We start from the raw sequence: 17028 nt of genomic DNA on the forward strand, positions 1-17028 counted from the left end.
GCATTTTAGACTCTTGTGTTGACTATGAGGGATACTCATTTCTTCTAAGGGATTCTTGTCCACAATAGCAGATATAATGGTCATCGGAATTAAATTTGCCCATTCCTGTCCATTTTAGTTCACTGACTCCAAAAGCGTCGATGTTCACTTTTGCCATCTCCTGTTTGGCCACTTCCTATTTACCTTGAGTCATGGACTTAACATTCCAGGTTCCTATGTAATATTGTTCTTTGCACATCGAATTTTATTTCCATCACCAGTGTCACATGCACAGATGGGCATTGTTTTCCCTTTGGATTCTTCTTTTCATTGTTTCTGCAGCTACTACTCCATTTTTCTCCACTAGCACCTACTGAAGTGGGAAGTTATTGCAAAATTCAGACTTAAATTGAGGAAAGTAGAGAAAACCACTGACCATTCAGGTATGACCTAAATCAAATCCCTTATGATTATACAGTGGAAGTGACAAATAGATTCAAAGAATTAGATCTGATAGCCAGAATGCCTGAAGGAATACGGACAGAAGTTCATGACATTACACGGGAGTCAGTGATCAAGACCATTGCCAAGAAAAAGAAAAGCAAAATGATTGTTTAAACAGGTAGTACAAACAGCTGAGAAAGAAGAGAAACTAAAGGCAAAGGAGAAAACTACTTTTTATTTTTCTCTAGAGAGATACAGATTGAACCTGGGTCTCCTGCACTGGTAGGCAGATTCTTTAACTTTTGAGCCACCTGGGATGCCCCATTCAACACAATCACAATTAATTATAGATATAATTTAGAAAAATTGATAACCCTTTTGAAAATGATTTTAAATCTGTTAAAACATGTATGCTATTTTCAACATATGCAAGCCCATAGGTAAACATTCTTAAACTTAGCAATTTTAATATTATAAAATTTAGTTCTAGAGGTGAGTATAAACAGTGTAATTCAATGCGATTTTGATTTTTTCTAGTTACAAACAGATTGGAGATATTATGGTTGATATTAGGACTCTTGAAAATTCCATACTTAGTATATTTCAGTTCAGTTCAGTCACTCAGTCGTGATTGACTCTTTGTGACCCCATGAATCGCAGCATGCCAGGCCTCCCTGTCCATCACCAACTCCTGGAGTCTACCCATATCCATGTCCATTGAGTCGGTGATGCCATCCAATCATCTCATCCTCTGTCGTCCCCTTCTCCTCCTGCCCTCAATCTTTCCCAGCATTGGGGTCTTTTCAAATGAGTCAGCCCTTCACATCAGGTAGCCAAAGTATTGGAGTTTCAGCTTCAGCATCAGTCCTTCCAATGAACACCCAGGACTGATCTCCTTTAGGATGGATTGGTTGGATCTCCTTGCAGTCCAAGGGACTCTCAAAAGTCTTCTCCAACACCACAATTCAAAAGGATCAATTCTTCAGTGTTCAGGTTTCTTTATAGTCCAACTCTCACATTCATACATGACCACTGGAAAAACCATAGCCTTGACTAGATGGACATTTGTGGACAAAGTAATGTCTCTGCTTTTTAATATGTTGTCTAGGTTGGTCATAACTTTCGTTCCAAGGAGTAAGCATCTTTTAATTTCATGGCTGCAATCACCATCTGCAGTAATTTTGGAGCCCAAAAAATAAAGTCAGCCACTGTTTCCACTGTTTATCCATCTATTTCCCATGAAGTGATGGGACCAGATGCCATGATCTTAGTTTTCTGAATGCTGAGGTTTAAGCCAACTTTTTCACTCTCCCCTTTCACTTTCATCAAGAAGCTCTTTAGTTCTTCTTCACTTTCTGCCATAAGGGTGGTGTCATCTGCATATCTGAGGTTATTGATATTTCTCCCAGCAATCTTGATTCCAGCTTGTGCTTGCTCCAGCCCAGCATTTCTCATGATGTACTCTTCATATAAATTAAATAAGCATGGTGACAATATACAGCCTTGACGTACTCCTTTTCCTATTTGGAACCAGTCTGTTGTTCCATGTCCAGTTCACACTGTTGCTTCCTAACCTGCACACAGGTTTCTCAAGGTGCAGGAGCAGTGGTTGTGACAGTGCAGGAGTGGCAGCTGTGATGGCTGTGATGGCACAAGAGCTGCTGAGAGGAGCTATCCTGCGTCCAGGGTCAGGGGCGGTGCCTGCACTTTGCTGGAGCAGCCGTGAAGAGATACCCCATGAACAAGGTAAGAAAAAACCAAGTTAACTGGTAGGCGCTGAGAGAGGGCATCAGAGGGCAGACAGACTGAAACCACAATCACAGACAACTAGCCAGTCTGACCACATGGACCAGCCTTGTCTAACTCAATGAAACTACGCCATGCCATGTGGGGTCACCCAATATAGATGGGTCATGGTGGAGAGGTCTGAAAGAATGTGGTCCAGTGGACAAGGGAATGGCAAACCACTTCAGTATTCTTTCTTTGAGAACCCCCTGAACAGTATGAAAAGGCAAAAAGATAGGACAATGAAACATGAACTCCCCAGGCCAGTAGGTGCCCAATACGCTACTGGAGATCAGTGGAGAAATAACTCCAGAAAGAATAAAGGGATGGAGCCAAAGCAAAAACAACCCCCAGTTGTGGACGTGACTGGTGATAGAAGCAAAGTCCAATGCTATAAAGAGCAATATTGCAAAGGAACCTGGAATGTTAGGTCCATGAATCAAGGCAAATTGGAAGTGTTCAAACAGGAGATGGCAAGAGTGAACATCAACATTCTAGGAATCAGTGAACTAAGATGGACTAGAATGAGTGAATTTAACTCAGATGACTATTATATCTACTACTGTGGCCAGGAGTCCCTTAGAAGAAATAGAGTAGCCATCATAGTCAACAAGAGAGTCCAAAATGTAGTACTTGGATGCAATCTCAAAAATGACAGAATGGTCTCTGCGTGTTTCCAAGGCAAACCATTCAATATCACAGTAATCCAAGTCTATGCCCGGATCAGTAACACCGAAGAAGCTGAAGTTGAACGATTCTATGAAGACCTACAAGACCTTCTAGAACTAACATCCAAAAAGATGTCCTTTTCATTATAAGGGACTGGAATGCAAAAGTAGGAAGTCAAGAAACACCTGGAGTAACAGGCAAATTTGGCCTTGGAGTCCAGAAAGAAGCAGGGCAAAGGCTAATAGAATTCTGCCAAGAGAACACACTGGTCATAGCAAATACTCTCTTCCAACAAGACAAGAGAAGACTCTACACATGGACATCACCAGATGGTCAATATCAAAATCAGATTGATTATATTCTTTGCAGCCAAAGATGGAGAAGCTCTGTACAGTCAGCAAAACAAGACCAGAAGCTGACTATGGCTTTGATCATGAACTCCTTTTTGCCAAATTCAGACTTAAGGTGAAGAAAGTGGGCTAGACCATCAGTGTATAACCTAAATCAAATCTCTTATGACTATACAGTGGAAGTGCAAAATAGATTTAAGGGACTAGATCTGACAGAGAGCCTGATGAACCATGGATGGAGGTTCATGACATTGTACAGGAGACAGGAATCAAGACCATCCCCAAGAAAAATAAATGTAAAAAAGCAAAATGGCTGTCTGAGGAGGCCTTACAAATAGCTGTGAAAAGAGAAGCGAAAAGCAAAGAAGAATAGGAAAGATATACCCATTTGAATGCAGAGTTCCAAAGAATAGCAAGGAGAGATAAGAAAGCCTTCCTCAGCAATCAATGCAAAGTAACCATATTTGCATCCTCACAAAAAAGTTTGTTTTGTATAAACATGAACAAACATGTACATCAAATATAGACATGTGACCACAGCATTTTTTTTCCTCCAAAGTATGGGAACAGTGTGAGGAAGCACTCCATATACAACTTATTCCATGGACATGGTTATAAATACAATTTTCACTATATTAATTTAAATAATATTATAGACATTGTGTAAGTGATCAAAAGTGAACATTTTGCCTGTACTATTTCCTTCATCAAATAGTGATAAGCAATTATAATAAGTAATCTTAATAATAATGATTTTCAGTTCAGTTCGGTTCAGTTCAATCACTCAGTAGTGTCTGACTCTTTGCGACCCCATGAATCGCAGCAAGCCAGGCCTCCCTGTCCATCACTAACTCCTGGAGTTCACTCAGACTCACATCCATCGAGTCGGTGATGCCATCCATCCATCTCATCCTCTGTCATCCCCTTCTCCTCCTGCCCCCTATCCCTCCCAGCATCAGAGTCTTTTCCAATGAGTCAAATCTTTACATCAGGTGGCCAAAGTATTGGAGTTTCAACTTTAGGATCAGTCCTTCCAATGAACCCCCAGGGCTGATCTCCTTTAGAATGGACTGGTTGGATCTCCTTGCAGTCCAAGGGACTCTCAAGAGTCTTCTCCAACACCACAGTTCAAAAGCATCAATTAGTGCACTTCAACTCAAAGGAAACTAATTAGTGAAAACAAAATTGATGGTGGGGCAGGAAATTTTTTTGTCATCTAAACCAATTAAAAGCAAAGAATTTCTTCCATTTCATAAAACTAGTTAGATTCAAAATCTCAAACCTCCTTGTTAAGTTGTGTTCAGCATACATTTTATATACAGCAGCAAAACATTGAGACAATGATAATAAAGGTAGCAAATTAATGTCCCTTTGCAAGGAAACATCACAGACAAACCATTTGAGACCTTTATTATAATCAAACTGGCTTCATTTAAAATACAACTAAAAGATTGTCCTGAGTTTGTTGTTTCTATTCCTACTTTTTGATCAAATCTATTACTGTGCCTCATTCACTTTATATCTATCACCCAGATATATACACACACAAACACACATATAATCATAATCATACTGGTAAATATGTGGGTTTGTATACTTATATATGATCTCTAATATTTTTTAAATGAATACTGACTTTTCAAAAAATCGAAATTGAATGCCATAATCTAAAGGTATCAAAATAAAGAGAAATGAAAATATTAGGAATATAGCAGTTGATTACAAACTTAATTCTTTGCCTCAGAAAGAATAACACGTTGACATTTTAAAAACTCATTTTGAGGAAAAAAAAAAAAGAAACAAATTGAGAAAGTTTCCATATAATCACTGAAAGGATATAGTTTTCAGTGAGTGTGAATTACATTTTATTTTATACAAGGTTTTACTAGTGTGGTATTTTCTGTTATACTGAGTTATAACTCCCTACCCATAGAGGCAGCTTTTGATTTGATTTTCATTGCCTTGGGCAAGCATGATTGAGGACCCACAAGACTGTAGAAGATGTTGATTGATTCTTTTGATCCTAGGAGATAATAGAAAGTGTTTAAATTGGTTGTGTTAAAAAAATCTGAGGATGAATTGAGACTTTAGGCAAATTGCAGAGAAGATTTTTAATCTTCGATTTGTTCAAATCTGTAACATAGGAAACAGAAAAGATTTATATCTCCTCTTGTCAAATTCCTTTCTATTTCACATCAATCACTTTTTTTTTTCTCTTCACCTTTTCTGGTCCTATGTGATTCCTTTATTCCTAGAATTAGAGGCCTCTGAGTTTTATTTAAATTAAAAATGGTATCAAAGTCACACATACAATGAAAGTTAAGCCACAGCAAGTCTGGAGATCAGACCAAAGAGAAGTGGACAAAAAATTATCAGTGGCAAAATAAAAAGTGAATCTATGTGCTTCTCTTTAGGAGTCTAAAGCACTAATCATTATATCCCTACCTTGGACAATCTGACAAAATACTTCCAACAGAGCTGTTATGATATACTGCTGTCCTATCAGAGTGTCTCAGCAAGATATTAAGATGTATGGGAAATAATATGTTACTGTCAGTATATACAGAAGTGTATAGGTGATTAGAAGATGTATGGTTGTAGTGACAATATTTATTTCCATATTAACAATGAAAGTGAAAGTCTCTCAGTCATGTCTGACTCTTTGCCACCTCATGTACTATACAGTACGTGGAATTCTCTAGGCCAGAATACTGGAGTGGGTGGCCTTTCCCTTCTCCAGGGGATCTTCCCACCCCAAGGATCGAACCCAGGTCTCCCACAGTGAAGGCGATTCTTTACCAACTGAGCTATCAGGAAAGCCATATTAATGATAGTTACAGAAAAAAAAACAAAAGCAAAGAGGACTTGTTTGGGGTCTGTAATCCAGAGGTTATTTTACCTCTGTGCCTTAATGGGACATCGTCACTCAAAAATATAAAAGTTTGGTGTCTCCACAGGCAAGGAAAACAAGAGAAAAACAGATGAGATACATAAAACTAAAATATCTGCACAGTGAGGAAGATTATCAACAAAATGAAAAGGCTGCCTATTGAATGGAGATGGTACTTACAAACAATACATATCATAAGAGGTTAATATCCAAAATACAGAAAGAACCAATACGACTCAACATCAGGGGAAAAAAAGAAAAAGCAGATTAAAAAATGGCCAGAGGACCTGAATAGAAAATTTTCCAAGGTCAACATAAAGATGGCCAACAGGCACATGAAAAGGTGTGAAATATCATTGATTTTAAGACAAGTGCAAATCAAAACTACAATAAGATAACATGTCACACTGTCAGAATGTTCATTAACAAAAAGACAACAAATAATAAGTGTTGGAGAGATGTGGAGAAAAGGAGACCCTTGTGCGCTGTGAGTGGGATTGGAGACTTGTGTAGCCAATATGGAAAACTATATGGAGATTCTACCAAAAATTAAAAATACAACCACTATATGATTCAGCTATCCCACTACTGGGTATTTATCTGATGAAAACAAGAACTCTAATTCAAAAAGATATATGCATGCCTATATTTGTTATAGCATTAGTAGCAAAAACCAAGATGGAAGCAACCTGAGTGCCCATCAGTAGATGGATAAAGAAGGCACCCCCCCCCAATACAGATACAATGGAATATTACTCAGCCATAAGAAAGAAATCTTGCTATTTGTGACAACATGGATGGACCTGAAAGCATTAGTGAAATAAGACACTTAGGTAACAGAGAAAGATACATGCTGTATGGTTTCACTTAGGCTTAAGCAAATGAAGCAACATAACTAAACATAAGCAAAGTCATAAATATAGAGAACAAACAGGGGGTTGCCACAGGAGTTGAGGGTGGAGAGAGGAGATAAATGGTTGAGGGAGATTAGGAGATACAAACTTCCCATTACAAAATAAATGTCATGGATATAAAATGTACAATGTTGGAAATACAATAAATAATGACATATTTATATGATGACAGATGGTTACTGCACTTATTGTGGTGATCATTTTGAAATGTAGAGAAACAGTGAATCACTACATTGTGTATCAGGAACTAACATAGTGTTGCAAGTGAATTATACTTCACAAACTAATAAACAAACTCATGGGGAAAAAAAAAAAAAAGATTTATGGCTACCCAAGTGTGGAAGGAGGGCAAGGAAGAGGGAATTGTATGAAGGGTGTCAGATGGTAAAAACTTCCAGGTAAAAGTGCTAGAATTGTAATGTATAACATGATAACTATAATTATCATTTAGTATATTAAGCATGAAAGTTAATAGAATAAATCCTGAGTTCTCATCACAAGCACATTTTTTTTTCATTTCTTTAATATTATATCTCTGTGAGATGATGAATGTTCACTAAACTTATTGTGAGAATCATTTCATGATGATATAAAATCATTATGCTCTACATCTTAAACTTATACAGAGCTATGTCAATTTTATCACAATAAAACTTGAAGAAAAATTTTTAAATGTAATTGTTTGGGCACACTAGTACTGAATTCAGTAGTGTTAGGCACTTTTCCAAGCACACTCATAAATATTAACTTATCTAGATTTTTAAATAATTCCACAAGATAGATTTTATTATCCTCATTTTATGATAAACTGCTTGGGAAACATGAAGGTCAAGTGAGTTGCACACACCAATGAGTAAGGCCAGGAACTGAACAATATGTTCATATTAATAACCACTAACCACTAAGCTGTACTAAATTAATAGTTCTCTAGGTCTAAGCCCTTCAAAAGCTTCACCAAGCATCTAAGAAGCATTCTGTCAATATTCATCTTGGAGCCTTTAGAATTGGTTAATATAATTTTGAAACACCTTTCTCCATTTAGTTTACATTAATTTTGTGCTACTTCTCTGGAAGATATGAGTAAATGGAAATTTTATTTTGTAATTGAAAATGAGATCCTCAACAGTTAGCTTCACTGAAATAACAACTGGAAGGCCATGTATCATGCAATTGCTCTTGGCCTTCTACATTTGTCCATGGCATTTCTTCTCATGAAAACCAAAATACTAATATTCTTTGCATTACCAAACAAAGAAAAATCTTTATAATGCATAATTTTAAAAACGTAAAATTTAGGTCATGCAAAGTAAGATTTTTTGCACTCTAAAAAGTACAAAAAAAGACATTTTAAAATGTGTTAATTTCTTGAATTGCCATTTCTTTGCAAATTATGGTATTTTATACCACCAAATATCTCTTCAACTGATAGATGGGATTTTCCAGGCAATAGTACTGGAGTGGATTGCCATTTCCTTCTCCAGGGGATCTTCCTGACCCAGGGATCAAATCCGGGTCTCCCACATTGTAGACAGACGCTTAACTGTCTGAGCCACCAGGGAAGTCCAACTGATAACAGGTGACTATTAAAAAACAACCCAGTAAATGTTACCAAACTGATAGGCTGTGAAATGGATCCATTTTGTTTTTATTTCCAAAATGATCGAGAAATTCTGAAAGGAAAAAAGATCCAGGAGATGATACTGAAAATGAGATAAAAATTATGCATTTTCAGTGGGAATCTGGCTATTACAAAACCTTATTATTTGTTTGTGGGTCTGTGTATGGAAAATTTGTGCATTTCTCAAACTCTAGATCTCAGGTTGTGACATTTCCCTTCCATTATCGTTGCCTCTGCTCACAAACGTGGCACCAGCCGTATTTGATGAAGTCTGTCTAACAGAGCAAGAACACTGAAAGTGACACTGCTGCCTCTAAAACTTATTCTTTATGTTGATTTTCCCTAGGTGATATCAAGTGTGATTTTTTTTTCTTTAACATCTCCTTGTGAGCTAATACAGTTTTCCTGAACATTTTAAGTTAAGCATAATAATTTAGGTTATATGAGAGTTGTTGTTGTTCGGTCGTTCAGTGTGTTCAACTCTTTGAAACACCATGGACTGTTGCACGCCAGGCCTCCCTGTCCTTCACCATCTCCCAGAGCTTGCTCAAAATCATGTCCATTGAGTCTATGACGCCACCCAACCATCTCATCCTTTGTCTCCCCATCTTTCTCCTGTCTTCAATCTTGTCCAGCATCAGGGTCTTTGCCACTGAGTCTACTCTTTGCGTCAAGTGGTCAAAGTAGTGGAGCTTCAGCTTCAGCATCAGTCTTTCCAATAAATATTCAGGGTTGATTTCCTTTATGATTCACTAGTTTGACCTCCTTGCTGTCCAAGGGACTCTCAAGTGTCTTCCCCAACACTGCAGTTCAAAAGCATCAATTCTTAGGCTCTCAGCCTTTTTTATGGTCCAGCTCTCACTTCTGTCCTGTCTATTTGCCATGAAGTGATGGGACCAGATACCATGATCTTTGTTTTATAATGTTGAGTTTTAGGCCAAGAGAGTTAATTAATATTAAGCACTCAGTGTTTTGAATATAACACTAGTTGTATATAAAATAAAGAACACTATAGGTTTTTTTTGCCTCTTTTTCCTTATGCATTTATCCTGTAGGACTTAACTTAGTAATTAAGGACAAGAGCCATGAATTAAAAAAAAACCTGAATTCAAATTTCTGGTTCCCCATTCACTTAATTTTGGGAACTCTGGGAATAATTTTTTCTCATGATAAAAATGTGGTAAAAATATCCACTATGTAGAGTTGTTATGAAGATTAGATGAGATTTGGGGAGAAGGTTCTTGTACTTGGCACAAAAGAGACAATCAATAGTAGCTAAACAAAATAATATTAATCAGTTCAGTCGCTCAGTTGTGTATGACTCTTTGCCTCCACAGGGACTGCAGCATGCCAGGCTGCCCTGTCCATCACCAATTCCCAGAGTTTACTCAAACTCATGTCTACTGAGTCAGGGATGCCATCCAACCATCTCACCCTCTGTTGTCCCCTTCTCCTCCTGCCTTCCATCTTTCCAAACATCAGGGTCTTTTCCAATGAGTCAGTCCTTTGCATCAAGTGGCTAAACTATTGGAGCTTCATCTTCAGCATCAGTTCTTCCAATGAATATTCAGGACTGATTTATTTTAGGATGGACTGGTTGGATCTCCTTGCTGTCCAAGGGACCCTCAAGAGTCTTCAACACCACAGTTCAAAAACATCAATTCTTCAGTGCTCAGCTTTCTTTCTACTCCAACTCTCACATCCATACATGAATACTGGAAAAACCATAGCTTTGACTAGATGGATCTTTGTTGGCAAAGTAATGTCTCTGCTTTTTAATATGCTGTTTAGATAGGTCATAGCTTTTCTTTCAGAGAATAAGCGTCTTTTAATATCATGGCTGCAGTCACCATCTGCAGTGGTTTTGGAGCCCCAAAAAATAAAGTCTGTCATGGTTTCCATTGTTTCCCCATCTATTTGCCAAGAAGTGATGGGACCGGATGCAATGATCTTAGTTTAAAAAAAAACTAATGTTGAGTTTTAAGTCAGCCTTATCACTCTCCTCTTTCACTTTCATCAGGAAGGTCTTTAGTTCCTCTTCATTTTATGCCATAAGGGTGGTGTTATCTGCATATCTGATGTTATTGATATTTCACCCAGCAATCTTGATTTCAGTTTGTGCTTAATCCAGCCTGGCATTTTGCATGATGTACTCTGCATATAAGTTAAATAAGCAGGGTGACAATATACAGCCTTGACATAATCCTTTCTCAATATGGAACCAGTCTGTTATTCCATGTCTGGTTCTAACTGTTATTTCTTGACCTGCTTACAACTTTCTCAGGAGTCAGGAAAGTGGTCTGGTATTCCTATCTCTTGAAGAATTTTCCATAGTTTGTTGTGGTCCACACAGTCAAAAGTTTGGACGTAGTCAATGAATCAGAAGTAGATGTTTTTCTGAAACTCTCTTGCTTTTTCTATGATCCAACAGATGTTGGCAGTTTGACCTCTGCTTCCTCTGCCTTTTCTAATCCAGCTTGAATATCTGGAAGTTCTTGGTTCACATACTGTTGAAGCTTCTCTTGGAGAATTTTGAGCATTACCTTACTAGCATGTGAGATGAGTACAATTGTGCAGTAGTTTGAACATTCTTTGGCATTGCCTTTCTTTGGGATTGGAATGAAAACGGACCTTTTCCAGTCCTGTGGCCACTGCTGAGTTTTCCAAATTTGCTGGCATATTGAGTTCAGCACTTTCACAGCATCATCTTTTAGGATTTGAAATAGCTCAGCTGGAATTCCATCACCTCCACTAGCTTTGTTCGTAGGCCTACTTGACAGCACTTTACTGCAGTTTACCTCATCATTTTATCTGTGAAACAGCAGTTCCTTTGTCAAGTCTTTTCCTACCTGGATATCTAATGACACATGTGAGCAAGGCAGTTAAGATGCAATCTTTTAACATGTTCTATTTTTTTTAATTTTAAAGAATTATGTGATGATATTTTTGATTTTTACAATGTTGTGTTACTTTCAGGTGTATAGCAAAGTGATTCAGTTATACATGTACATATACCCATACACAAGTACCTTTTTTTTAGATTATTTTCCCTTCAAGATTATTTCAAAATATTGGCTATATTTCCCTATGCCATAAGTAAGTCTTTGTTGGTTATCTGTTTTATATGTAGTTGTGTGTATATATTAATCCCAATTTCCTAATTTATCCCCCTCCTTTCCCCTTTGGAAACCATAATTTTGTTTTCTATGTCTGTAGGCCTATTTCTATTTTATATATAAATTCATTTGTATGTAACATTTTTTTTTAGACTTCACATATAATATGATATTGCAGAACTATTTATCATAGCCAAGACATGGAAACAACCTAAATGTTCACCCACAGATAAATGGATATGACGTATATACATATATCACATAATAGTAATAGAAAAGAATGAAATAATGCCACTTACAACAATGTGGATGGACCCAGAGATGATCATACCTAGTGAAGCGTACTAGACAGAGAAAGAGCATAGACTTTTGAGTTGAATTTCAGATTTGTCATGCACTATCTGAATAGTTATGGAAAAGTTACTGAACCTTCATGAATCTCATTTAAATGGAAATCACAATGTATACCTTACGAGGAAGCTGTGAAAATTAAAGCAGGTCATTTATGATAAAGAATTCAAAGGAAAAAAATGGTATAATTATCATTAACATAAATTCACTATAGAAAAGGTTACATATTATATTCATTTCAAAAGGATGGTTGACAATATTCCATTTTGTTGTGTCAAACGCAGAGGTAGCATAATGCTGTTGAGGGCAAGGTAGTAGGGCCATCCAGTCTGGGGGCAAGCAATAAAAAACATTGTTTATAGGGATATTAAAAGGATAATATTACTAACTAAAAACAGGTTGTATTTTATTATCATCATGTGCTAGAAACTTTAAATAATATTCCTACTGAGGTAGACTGTTTCCACTGCTTTCACTTGGCTTGGTGCTCTACTGATAGCAAACTGCTGGTCTATTTTATAATTGTTCTGTACCTTTAAACTTTAGTTTTAGTTACATAAATTCTCATGATCATTTATAGTGTGTTAGTTAAAACAGGGAGTAAATAATTTGTTTATATAAAATCAAAAGCATTTTATTTTTAAACATTTCAACAGACATCTTGAATTCCTTCAGTCCTAACGAAACAGTCATTGTTCTACTGGATTTTAAATTTGTTAATAAATGGAATATACTTTTCCAAGTGCAAAAACAATATAATATTGAAAAATTTCAAACTTCAAAATTGACAGTTCTCTCAATCTGAAACTATTTCATACAATTGAATTTGATTTATCTCCTTCTTAGTAAGCAAGAAATTCCATATTTGACCTCTCACATTTTTCTTGTATAATCTTCAAAGTTTCTGCCTTAGTTTAATATGCACTGTATGTCTGACTTAAAAAGTCTCCCCATTCAAAATGTATTAAGAAAAACAGATTGCCAGAGAATGACCTTCATAGTAAAATGTATAGAGTGTTTTTAAAAATAAATATATTCTTTGTCAAAAATGCTGGGGAGAACCGAAGTAATATCCTAACATTTTATAAAATAATATACATACATGTTTCTTCTTCACTTCTATAATTATAAAAATTATTTATTTAAAAAGTTACAATAATTATATCAGAAATTAGAACATTCAATGCAAATTTTACTATCTTGCCTTGAGGGATGTATATGCAGAACAATTATGAATTCAAACTGGAGTAACAGAGTTATCGTGTCACATATTCCATCATTTTTCATAACATTTGGCCAAGAATTGGGAGAATTAAATATCTCTAAAACTATATTTGTAATACAAGGTAATCTACTTGAATCATCATGTCACTGGAGCTCTAATCTATGAAATTTTATACTGGTTCAAACTTAAATTTCCCCATGGTAGTGTTTGTATATCTCTGCATCATTTACTTCTTATCTGTCTGTGAACTGATGTGTATATATTCTATTTAAATGAATGAAAATGGTAAGGATAATAAATATTATCATATTCTTCCTCAACACTCACATTATACTTTTTTATGCTGCCTTTACATTTGTAATCCTCAAATATAATTCCCCAAACTATATTTTTCCTGCTACTACAATAACATATGCTTATTTAACTGTCTCTTTTTGACTATGCTTTATTTGAAGGTTGTCCTCATTTTGTCAAAAACATATCAACAGCAGAGTTTAAAAGCATATACTTATAACCAATATAAATTCCACCTTATCCCAAGAGTAAATTCTTATTTTGTATTATTTACTATTCTAGAACTTAAAATATCACTGTTTGGGAACATTTTTTTTTAATGGGAAGAGTATTAAATAATCAACAAGATGTTTTTATAAATTGCTTTCATTTAAAATGTAGTTCCACAGACTAAACAACATTATAACCTGGCTCAAATCTATTTTGCTGGATATTTAGAAGCACATAATCATTATGTAGACTATATGTCCATTTCATTTTGATAAAGATTTATACTATTAGAAACAAAAAGCTTTGTTTTATTTTAACCACTACCATGTGAATAATTATCATAGTTATGGTCCTAATGCATCAAAGTAGAAAACCTAATGTCAAACTTCATATAATAATAGACTTATGTGATTCTTTTGAAAATTATAGTACAAGGAACACTAAGAAATGTCGCCATAATGTTAGAAAAGAGTGGCATTTTCTCTTGCATTTGGGAAAGAATCAGTAAGTATTTTATTTTATTTTTTCTCTTTTATATATGTCTTTTTACTTTAATTTTTCACTGGAGGAAAATTGCTCTACAATGTTGTGATAGCTTCTGCCATACAACAAAGCAAATCAGCCATAAATATATATTTTTCACCTCCCTTTTGAGCCTTCCTCTCTTCCTCTACATCCCACCACTCTAGCTTATCACAGAGCTCCTGACTGGGCTCCCTGTGTTAGACAGCAACTTCTCAACAGCTATCTATTTTACACACGATAGTGTATATATGTCTATGCTACTTTCTCCATTTGCCCCACTCTCTCCTTAATGCACTATGTCCATGAGTCCATTCTCTAAGTCTGCATCTCCATTCCTTCCCAGCAAATAGGTTCATCCATACTATTTTCCTAGATTCCATTTATATGTGTGAATATACAATCTTTGTTTTTCTCTTTTTGACTTCATTCATTCTGTAAAACAGATTCTAGGTTCATCTACCTCACTAGAACTGACTCAAATTCACTCCTTTCAATTGTGTGTGCCACGTCTTCTTTATCCTTTCATCTGTCAGTGGATATCTACATTGCCTCTCTAGTATTTGTGTTTTGTTGCTACATTTCAAGATACTGTTAATGAGTGTAGGGTAGATATATGTGAAGCACAGTTCTGTAGGAAGTTAATACCAGCATGCAGATGATTGTAAAACAACTGATCAGGTAATGTGTCTATAGGGGAGTACAAGGAATGTTGAAGTTCAAAGAAAGGAGAGAGTTTGTGAAGCTCATGGAAGGAAACTTTTTGAAGTGAACATTCAAATGTAGATAAGTATTTGGCTTGTGAAGATATGGAGAAAGTAAGTGGCAAAGAGCAGGAAGATTGGGAAAATAAAGAATGCTGGGGATTGGTGGAGTGGTTCTGTGTGTATGTGCTTGCTTGTGTATGCATGTGTGTGTGTGTGCTGGAGTCCACAAGAGAGATGATTCTTGTATGCACAGGATGGTCCATGCATTTTGAAATTTAAAAAAACTAAAAAAAAAAAATTAAGTTAAAAAATCTAGGATTTAAAACAAATAGTGCTACAAATTAAAATAACTGTTATGTATCATAACTATTCACAGTGTGTCAAGAACAGTTTGGCACATAGAGCTGTGAAATAAACAACTTAATCTGCTGGTTATGTGCAATTCTTATATTTTATTTGTGTTTTCATTATTATCTGTCATTTTTACTTCCTCTTCTCAAGAAACATTTTGGAAAGCATGGGAATGAAACGCATGTGTTACATGCATGAGTTCACACTGAATTTTTCAAAAAGAACTCATTCACAAACTTAAGGTTTAAATTACAATTGATAACTAATCATAGATGATATACTTCACAACTAGTTGTAGTACGGGAGTCTCCTAACATATTCTGGAGGCCAGAGACAATGAGGACTAACTGGAGATTTAACCGTCTCTAAGATTAAGTAAAGCAATGGAAATTGTGCTTTGGATATAAGGCTTTGACTTTGTGTAAAACGAATTGGATTGAGGAGAGTTTGGCAATCTAAATAGAGAAGTTGAAATTTTAAAAAAGGTTGATAGCAATGGATATATTAATAGAAAAGAGGAAGGTATACAAGTATGACTATATATGGAAAGATCAGCAACAGTCCATTAATGACAGGTAAGGATAAAAGAAGTTTCTGAGTAGATAGCTGACAGCATGGTAGTGAACAGAAATAAGGCAGTTAGAAATAGTAGACAGCTGGATCATATCCAGTGTTAGATAAATGAATAGTATAGAGACCAAGATGGCCTACTGACAGGATAACATTTAATTTTGAATCTGGAGAGAGAAGTGTAACTATAATTGGGAAGTAATAGTTATAGAAAAAGATTAAAGGAGTAGCAAATAATAAACAAACAAGAAAGATGAGGACTAATTATTAACCTAAAGTATTTTTATCTAAGTAATGTATCTATTTAGAATAAGGAGAAAGAGGAAGGAAAGGATATCAAAGGAACATTGGGGAAGAAAAGAACAAGCGTGAGATAATTCAAAATAATCCAAAGGGAAATAAAGGTAGGATGAATGAAGAAGGAAACCTATCAAAAGCTCAGAGGTTATAGAGATTGTGCTATGAGAAAAAAGCCGTCATATTCATCAATTTGGTGGTAACCACAGCATTTGAAAAATCTCATAGTACATAATACCTGAGCATTATTGATGTGCCAGAAGTTGTACTAGAGTCTGAAGTTATAAGTATATGGATGAATAAAGAAAATGTAATTATAAATAAAGATGACAGACTTTTGTGCTCATGGTTTTTAAGTCACAGAGATAATGGAAAAGAATAAACTATTATGAAGTGAATAAAAGGCAGACATTAAATAAGTATGTTTATATTACAAGAAGGAGGGGAAAAATATCTGTAGCATGAATATACCTTTATTTTTCTAGGCGTATGTATGATTATATTAAAATAGCTTTCTTTTCTCTTAAACAAAACTAATTATCTAGTTGTTAGAGTTCTTTGTTGTTGCTCAGTTGTGTCCATCTCTTTGCGACCACATGGACTGCAGCACGCAGGCTTCCCTGTTCTTCATTATCTCCCAGAGCTTGTTCAAACTCATGTCCATCAAGTTGGTGATGCATCCAACCATCTCATCTGTCATCCCCTTCTCCTTCTGCCTTCAAATTTTCCCAGCATC

This window comes from Oryx dammah, unplaced genomic scaffold (genome assembly GCF_014754425.2).
Source record: "Oryx dammah isolate SB20612 unplaced genomic scaffold, SCBI_Odam_1.1 HiC_scaffold_5, whole genome shotgun sequence".
Classification (NCBI taxonomy): Eukaryota; Metazoa; Chordata; class Mammalia; order Artiodactyla; family Bovidae; genus Oryx; species Oryx dammah.